The sequence below is a fragment of the Scardinius erythrophthalmus genome (genome assembly GCF_964197995.2).
Source record: "Scardinius erythrophthalmus genome assembly, chromosome: 14".
In the NCBI taxonomy this organism is placed as follows: Eukaryota; Metazoa; Chordata; class Actinopteri; order Cypriniformes; family Leuciscidae; genus Scardinius; species Scardinius erythrophthalmus.
The window spans coordinates 41,655,649-41,664,958 of record NC_138234.1 but is presented as its reverse complement, the minus strand read 5'-3'; the positions used below and the strand labels follow the sequence as shown (position 1 = coordinate 41,664,958).

The 9,310-nt window shown below is 39.4% G+C and overlaps 2 long non-coding RNA genes across 2 annotated transcripts; both read right to left on the bottom strand.

The window, feature by feature from the left end:
- Positions 1 to 5,138: 5,138 nt before the first annotated feature.
- LOC308701401 lies at positions 5,139 to 6,648 on the bottom strand. Its single transcript, XR_014031435.1, has 5 exons — positions 6,610 to 6,648; positions 6,440 to 6,526; positions 6,133 to 6,297; positions 5,914 to 5,971; positions 5,139 to 5,821 (listed from the first exon to the last, which is right to left on the bottom strand). It is a non-coding gene; the product is annotated as an uncharacterized lncRNA (long non-coding RNA).
- A 127-nt stretch (positions 6,649 to 6,775) lies between these two features.
- On the bottom strand, positions 6,776 to 7,984 carry LOC308701626. The gene is made up of 4 exons (XR_014031486.1): positions 7,786 to 7,984; positions 7,590 to 7,639; positions 7,098 to 7,146; positions 6,776 to 6,993 (listed from the first exon to the last, which is right to left on the bottom strand). It is a non-coding gene; the product is annotated as an uncharacterized lncRNA (long non-coding RNA).
- Between the last annotated feature and the right edge of the window lie 1,326 nt (positions 7,985 to 9,310).

Sequence of the window (9,310 nt, the reverse complement as noted above, 5' to 3'; positions counted from 1 at the left end):
GTTTCACATCATCTTCACAGAGAGCAGATGCAGAGATTGGACATCATGATTTCTCTTGAACACATACACAATCATTTGACCACCTGGTTTTTATAAATTTTAGCACTGGGGGACCGAGGTGGACCTCTGATGTGCGGGTGGAGATGGCCAAGAAGGGCCTCTATAAGAAGCACTCTATTGACCATCCACTTCTTCAGGGCTTCTTCCACTACTTGCTTGTGGACTTGGGAAACAAGAGGAGTAAACGAGGTAATTTTAAAAGAAAATATACATTTAAATGTCACACACACGCACGCACGCACGCACACACACACACACACAGAAAATCAATAAATACATTTGAAGAAAAAATAGTTTGAGTACTGTGCAATATTAATAAATAAATAGGTTACACTTTATTCTAAGGTGTCATTGTTACAGTTACAGTTGTTACAGTGTCTCACATTCGGTCAGATGAACGGCCACACTGGCCTGTTATAATGGCCACTTTAAAGTTTCATTGAGCTAGCAGAGTCAGCTCTCTCAGAAAAGATGTTTTTATAAGTTTCAAATTAGTTAAAAATCAGCAAATGTGACAAAATCTTGGTAAACTGAACATAAAGAGCTTCATTTTGATAGGAAACACCTGAAAAAAGCTTGAGATTAAAAAAAAAAAAAACAGTCCATGCACTCCATCCTCAGATGAGTTTAATGATCCAATAAGTCACGTTCTCCATGGGCTTTATTCGTGCCTAGGGAGGCTGCTCCACCCTCCTCCATACAACACACGTGGAATGAGACTAATTTAGTTCAACTCTGTGGCACAGTTTTACTGAAAAAATAAAACTTCTTACTCTTTTTTTCTTTTCAAATCTCAAGCTTTTTTCATGTGTTTCCTATCAAAATGACGCTCTTTATGTTCAGTTTACAAAGATTTTGTCACATTTGCTGATTTTTAACTCATTTGAAAATTATAAAAAATATATTTTCTGAGAGAGGTGACTCTGACTCTTCCTCTGACTCAAAACCAGTTTTTCATCTTGCCATGGCTCTAGTCAGTGCCATGATGGGCCGTTCTCACCTGGCACAGGGGCTTTGTGGAATGCTGCAACCTCATTGGCTAGATTGAATGCAGACTGGGGTTATCTATGTATAGTTTGCATAGCTTGAGACACTTGTTTGTTTCAAACTGCTGGAGGACACATATTTGCTCTGACTTGACTTCATTTGACTTTGTTTGATACCCTTACAATGGCTCAGAAGAGGTAAGGCTTGTGTTTTTGTTTCTTATCTGTATGTGCTTATGTTATTTGTGTTTCATTCAGAGTATGTTTCCTTCATTTAGAGAATTATTAAATTCAAGAATAATCATTTGAGGTCAGAGGTCATTGTGGTGGTGGTTACCATGCTTCTAATGGCGGTCACAAAGATTTCTGTGTGAATACTTTGAACACTTTTTTTATTCTTTCTCTCTCTCACACAGTGACAAGGATCGTCGCATCATTTGCTGTCTGCGGTGTTTCAAGCCACAGGACATGCTGCCTAACCACCTGACGAGGGTCTGCATGAAGCACAACACTGATGAGGAGAGGAAAGCAGAGGTGGAGAGAGCCAAAAAGTCCATGAAGGCCTGGACCCTCCAAGGCAGAATCTGGGACTACAACACCATGATCGAGCGGTACCCTGATGAGGCGTCCAGACTGGCTCTTCTGGAAGACCTGCGTGAGAGGCATTTTTTTATCCTAAATGACCCCATCAACGCACAGGCTGAATCCAGTCACAGACCACCAGGCGCTGCAAAGTGAGTTGTTATTCACTAGTATTACTGTTCATTTAATGCAGTCATTCAATTTAATATTGGAACGCTGCCAGGCACACATACAGAAACATCTCTAACTCGCCTCCTTATTTGTTTTTTGTTTCATCTAATCATTCTAGGACTGTTCACCCGACTCTACAAGACTGCCAGAGAGTCCTCAGAGTGTCCCAGGCGGACATGCTGGACATCCACAGGAGGCTCCTGGACCAGCAGCACGTGGAAGAAGACCAGAGGACGCTGTTCCGGTACTTCTGCGAAGCCATCCTGGTCCTTAGATACTTCCAGCGACCAGAAGCAGTGATGGCATTCACAGTAAGTACTGTTAAGCTTTATTTGGATCCTGTAATTCAGTCAAATCCCAAGCTTTCTTTCTGTGTTTGGTGCTGCTTAAGCAGGCCTCCCCCAACTCTCACACACACACACACAGAGTCCATTGAAATGCTAATGAGTTGGGCCACTGCTGCACACAGAAGCACTGATATACTTTACAGTGTTTCCTCAGTGTGTATAAAGTCAGTCACTCACTGTGGTTTTTATTTGTTTTCCAGGCTTCAGACTGGATCAACAAAAGTAATGTGGATGGACGAATTCAGATGGAGGTGCAATCCACAAAGCAGAGTGCAACATTTTCCCTCACAGAGGAGGACTCTGCTGTAAGTACCTGGGGATAATCTTATCAGGTCAGAGGTCAGATCTCTTAAAGTTTTCAGTATGCATTAACTTCCTTTCTGATCTCCACAGATGCTGGACACATACTTCCAGAAGGTTCGTCCAGGGTGTCTGCAGGACAGTGTGGACGACCAGGGCAGATTTTTCCTGTCCAAACAGGGGCTGCCAGTTGGGAACATCACGAGCGACCTCAGGCGTCTGCATGAACAGTAAGTTTTAGCAGAATCATGTATAATAGTGTATGCATTTATACACACTGTACCGAGAAATATAAAATGATTAAGTTTATAGTCTGGCTTATGCACTACATAAAGTTCAAATAATATTATTTTCTGTAAGAAAAATACACTGAAAGAATTGAGGATTAATCTGAGATTTGTTCTTCATTGCAGGTACGATTTGCCAAGCTTTTCGAGCCAGCAAGCCAGAAGAGCGCAAAGTACTATGGCATGGTATGTGTCATCATCTAAAACACACAAGATTCATATATATTCTGTTTGTCAGCTGCTTCTAAGGTCTGTCTAGCTTTTTGTCAGAGTTTTGAACATGAAATCTTCTCAATTTTGCAGCTCTTCTTCTGATGAGCCGGCCGACGAGAGGAGAGGTCGGAAGCAGAAGAGAGGCAGAGGCGCAGCTGGCCTGGGGTGCGTTTCCCGAAAGCATCGTTGGCCAACTATGGTCGCAAGTTCCGTCGTTACCAATAGAGTTCAATGGACATTGCGATGAACTTGCGACCATAGTTGGCCAACGATGCTTTCGGGAAACGCACCCCAGGATGACAGGGACTTTGGAGCGTTTCTCCAGCACTTTCCAGCGGCGGCGAGCAGCAGCCCGCCCACGAAAAAGAAGCGGACCGCTGCGGGGTCCGGGGTCCGCTGCGAAATAAAATATCAAGTATTCATATTATTTGTAACTTTATTCATTTGTTATTTCTGCTTTAGTTTTGTTATTGTATATAGTTCTCTTTGTTTTGTTGTAATGTAACCTTTTAATAATTTTGTTAATAAAATACAATTTCCCTTAAACAGTTGTTTGATTTCATTCTTTCTATTATTAGTGCCAATTAACATGCTTGAAACAAAAGTTTAAAATAACTCATTGATAATTTGACTTTCATTTTTTAAATCTATTTGCAACATAATCAGTATACAGTACAGCTAAACAGTCAGTGCCAACATTCTGATGTTTAATTACATTGGAATTATTAGAACCAATTCAAGAAGGGGGTTACCATTTGGAGTTGAGCATTTTTTTTTAACTGTAAAAATAAATAATACATTAAACAGAGTGGACCCTGGCTGGGCTTGCAGAAGTCCTGGAGGCCCTCTCCCTCCAGGACTTCCAGAGCACCGGGCACCCAGTTCGCTCTGTTGTCCCTCCCCAGCCAGAGTTGGCCCTGACCCAGTCCAGCAGTCCACTCTGGCTGGGGAGGGACAACAGAGCAAACTGGGTGCCCGGAGCTCTGGAAGTCCTGGAGGGAGGGGGCCTGCAAGAATAGTCCAAGGCTGGTTTAGACAAATGATCAACTGTTTTCAAAAATGGTCAGTTCTAGAAATGATTGTAAATGTAATTGTAGAATAAACAAAATTGCACAATATCACTCCCCTTTTCTCGTTTTCTCAAAAAAGCACGAAATTTTTACATTTATTCTCTCTTATTCAACCAAACGCAGTGCATGCTGATGAGCAGATCAGAATGAATTTGAATAGGCTTGTTTGAGATGCGCCTTGCCTCGCCTGCAATGTAGGCGAGAGTAGGCGGCTGCAGTGAGAGGAGGAGTGAAAAAAGCGCAGGCAAGACGGACAGTTCTCTCTTCTCGCAGTGGATCTGACACCTGTGAGATCAAAGATGGATATCGCGGGATTCACCGGATTCACGCTCGTGCACAGTGTTGCTAATAAACTGGATAGAATTTAAGTTCTGTTGCTTTTATGAAAATAAATAGAATGAACAAGACACCCAAAGTAGCCTACTTATTTAATTCCATTCCAAATACATGTTTATCAGTCTTTTTTTCTTTAATACAGACTTGTTTTTTTTTTTTTTCTTGTTTTTTTTTTTTTAAATAAAAAATACATTGCATAACCCATAGAGATCGCACTCCCAGCTAACAGGGGACGTCCCCCGGACTTTTCGAACGTCCCCTTAGGTCCGCATTTGGTCCGTTTTGTAACGTTCCCGAGTGGACGTTCGGAGGACGTCCGCATTTGGTCCGCTTTGTAACGTTCGGTGACGGACATTCCGATGACGTTCGCATTTGGTCCGCTTTGTAACGTTCGGTGACGGACATTCCGATGACGTTCGCCTTTGGTCCGCTTTGTAACGTTTGGTCCCAGATAGCAATGAGTCGGCGGACCACCGTCGGTGCTCCGGCGGCAGTAGAAGCGGCAGAATGGCGACATCGCAAACACGTTGGACGGCGCACCGCCGGCGGCAGCCGCTTTTTAAAAGCGGCAGCCGCCTTCCTACCGCCTTCGTTCCGCGGCCGGCCCACGGGCCAACCACTATTCCGCCGCCTTTATATTGAAGGCGACCCTTCCGCGGCCCGCCGGAGGCAAGCGCTATTTTCCAGCGATCTGCCGCCGCTTATTCTGGCTATATATATATATATATTGAATATTTATAGCATGCAGTTTATCAAGAATAATGATTGCTCAAACCAGACAAATATCCACTTGGCATTTTTATTCCACATTTCAAAGTACAGTAACTGTCATTTAAACAAGATGTGTCAGATCACTGAAACATAACAGAAAAATAAATAAATAAATATACTAACATGCAGGTTTCTAATTAAATTTTGGTAAAAAAGAACAACAAAAAACAGCCTTACAAGCAAATTACAACTCTTACAATAATTGTTCATATAAAGAGGACAGCTCTAGGGTGAAAAAAATTACCAGTAAACATTATGACAAGTAAAGAGAATACTTGAAAATAATGTGCAGCATACCAAATAAAATAAATAAAAGTATGACATCACATTTACAAGCCATTTCTAACAATAGGATAAGTGGCAGTAATTTATAGTAAAGCTCTGGAGTAGAATAGACCATTACCGGTATAACTGCAATGCTGACCTGTGGCACAAGGACTAATATTTGAAAAAAGAAAATAAAAGTATTTTGCACAGTTAGTGAGTATAGCGTGACACTTCTGACTTCTTTAGGGGTCTTGATGTTACTGACTGCAAGATTAAGAAAGGATTCCAGTTGTCAGTGATTCTGGGGTGTCAGTAGTCAGCCTGGTGCCTTTTTCTGCCTTCACGGTCAGATGCTCCTTTCAGGTAACGCGAAACGTTAACCTAGACCGCTTCATCAGTGGCATCCTGGGTTGCCGGGTTCTTCCTGATGGCTAATTTAGAAAATACAGATCTATCATTTCATTTGAATTGCTTGAGGCCATACACATCTACTTAAATATAATAAAAAATATATCCAACTTACTTTGAACAATGATCTTCAGGAACATGTCTCTAAAACATGCTTTATCCCCGACACCAAGCTGAAAATCCAAAAAAGTGTTACAAATTACATTTCTCTGAAGCTTCTCATAAATAAATAAAAAATGTGAAAGGCTAAGGATTCAGACTGTAATATATGCAGTATACAATCTTAAATTTTACTTTTTAGATTACTCTATGGCGTTATAATCAGCAAACTTACAAATTGTTCCTGGAGCTTTTTATCCTGCTTCAAACTGTTGTCAAGACACGGCAAATCTTCCTGGGTGTGTAGGGGGAGTAACAGATCCCCTGACAGGGATAACTCCAACAGACACAACATCACCAAATTCTGCAAGACGTCACAGCATAAGGGTCTGATCTGCACCTACAGGGTTTCCCAGAATAAAATAGTCAGTCCTGGTCCCTCAATTACTAAACTATGACATTTATATCTAGATCTACTACATGTACAGGTAGCCCCAGTGGGAATTAAACCAACAACCACAAGTGCTGTTTGCAAGTTGTACCTGATTGCCCAGTGCAAGCAAACATCTTCAACATTGTTTGTTGAACTTGCTTCACCTGCTCTTGAAGTAAGCCGCTGTCATCCGAAGCTACAAAATGAAAGGCATATGGTAATTTTGGACTTACATCACACACAAAAAAGTACAATTTAAGAAACAGTGCAAATTCTCACCTGCTCGTGCATTGCTTTCCCTCAGGGCCTGGTTCTACATTTAAAAAATAAAATAAAAAACAACTAAAGGCACTATTTTCAATACTGTTAAAACACTGGACATTAAAACATAGGGCTAGAATATACCTTCACAGCTAAAAACTTCATGCTTGACATGAGATGCCATTGGAGTACAAGGGCCAACAATAGATCAATGACTTTCTCCCTCCTATTGACAATCATTGACATGTAAAAATATGTTTGAAGTTAGTGCATACATTTAATGAATTGGACTTAAATGTAACACTTAGTTAAGCGCAACGTATTACATATCTCCAGAGTTTTCACCCATATGCTGCCAGGGTAAATTTGCTGCCGGGGGTGTAAAGCTTAGTACTTGATGAGCTGGGGGAGCAAACATAACATCTTTCATTTCAATGCAGAGTAGTGCATATTCAGTAACGAAACAATAATTGAACTGTGCAAAGCTAATGGAATGTACAACACACCTCAACACCTTTCATCCAGAAACTGCTGCAGCGAATCCCATCAAGTGTCCTAGTGAAAAACAGATTATGATAAAAGGATTCATCATCTTAAAGTCAGCATGAAATTTTTTTTACAATTTGTATTTTTATATGTACTATTGTAGTGTTTATGTAAATGATTCATCTGTGCACTTCATTTTTTTTTATTCATGTACCCTTATAATCTTTAATCAAATACATTACCCTTCCCTCCCCCCTCGAAACAACTTCTCTTCCAGTCATGTGCAATGGCGTGAGGGCGTGGCAACTTCCCTCAAACCATTAGTCTGCTATGAGCAGAGATGGAGGTGAGGAGAGCTAGAGTAAAACCCTGCTCCTCTATTCAATATTCCCTTTCACTTGGAAATACATCACAACACTGGAGAAAAGTCGTTTGTAACTTCTGGTTCATGCCGACTTTAAATAGAAGCAATAGTTTCCAAGACAAAAAACTTCACAAATAACATCACTTACTTGTACTCAAACTCTTGGCGGATTCTGGATTACTGGGGAGAAACCTGGTTCTGAGGAAGAGGAAACAGAAATTTGATAATAATAATAATAATAATAATAATAATGAATGAAAGAGTCCGTTATCCACAATGAACAGACAAATAAATTACACAGATGAAATAAAGGAAAATCAAATGTACAAGTCAGACCCATATACCTGCTCCCTTCATGAACTTAAAATGATGTTTCTCCCAGGTGCTGTGTGGAGGTGTGCAGCGGATGGCTAAATTGTTCCCTTGTCTTTTTTGCGGAGGTTAAATGGGGGCCAATGGCACATGCCCTTCGCTAAACCACTCTTGCGGAACCACTGCAAATGGCAGATCCTCCTTGTTGATAAACTGAACAATGTGAAGCATCTAAAATAGAAGACACATTAGCATAAAGTATACTTTTTGATTCATTTTTTTTCAGGCAAAATCAACAACATTAAAATGCTCACCCCTTCGAAAAAGCAGTAATTTTCACAAGTGGATCAACAGAAAACCATGTTCAGACAAACAAAATCATATAAACAACCTATATATATCGTTATTTTTGTAAGAAAACACCAAAAGTTAAACTACCGCTAAGTCTTTCTAGATGTAAAGTTTGGCTAACGTTACCTACTGTAGCTAGATACATTTCAACATGTAGCAACGTTAGAACATGCTTGAACTGTGTAAAAAAGGTGAACAGCATGTGGTAGCGAACACTGTAATCTACACTGTAAAAAATGATTTTTTGGTTAAGTAAATACTACTGAAAAAAAACAATGTAATTTACATGAAAAAGTTAGTCCAGGCAATAATTAAAAAAACTAAGTAAATTCCATATCAGTACTTAATTCAAGCGAGTAGAAATGAAAGCGTACATATCTACTCAATAAAATTAAGTAAAAATTACTCAACTTTTCTGATACTGGGGTTCCCATCATGCACTGGACCTTGAATAATTAATGAGGTTCATTTTTCACTGTTTTCCAGCTGTATTTACACTGTTTTATCATTGCTTTTGTTGTCAGGATTAGTAATTTGCCATTTTGTGACATTTCGAGTAAATTTTCTGCTCAAAATGACACATTCAAACACAAAAATGATCCATCAAATGTTACCGTCATTGTGTATTGTCTACCAAGTATTGAGGTACTGTATTTGCACTTACGTGAGACTTAACATCTGACATGATGTAGTATAAATTACTTAAATAATCTAAGTAAAGCACATACTATAAATGATTGGTATAATTCAATAATATTGTTTGAGTGAAATGTAATGCAAAGGAAATTTCAACTAAATTGATGTTAATCGACCTTTTACTAGCCAAGTTAAATTACTTATTATCTTTGTTACTTTTACTTAACTAGGTTAAGTAAAGTTTACTTAATTACATATTCCAAGTAAATTTAACTTAAAGATTTCTAATTAAAGCTACTGATAAATATGTTTAGGTTTTACTTGGCAAACGTTGTAAATTTACTAGCATTTTCTGAGTGAAAAAAATTAGCAAGCTTTTTTCAAGTAATTCCTACTCCAAATTTTTTACAGTGTAGACTAGCAGCATAATTATGTTTAGTTAGAAAACAACACAAGTTATACTACTATAAAAATCAGTCTTTCTTGTCGTGAAGATTTTGCTAACGTTTCCATTCCCACGAAACGTTAGGCGGCAGAATAATTGTCCGTAGTTCAGGAACTGTAACGTTA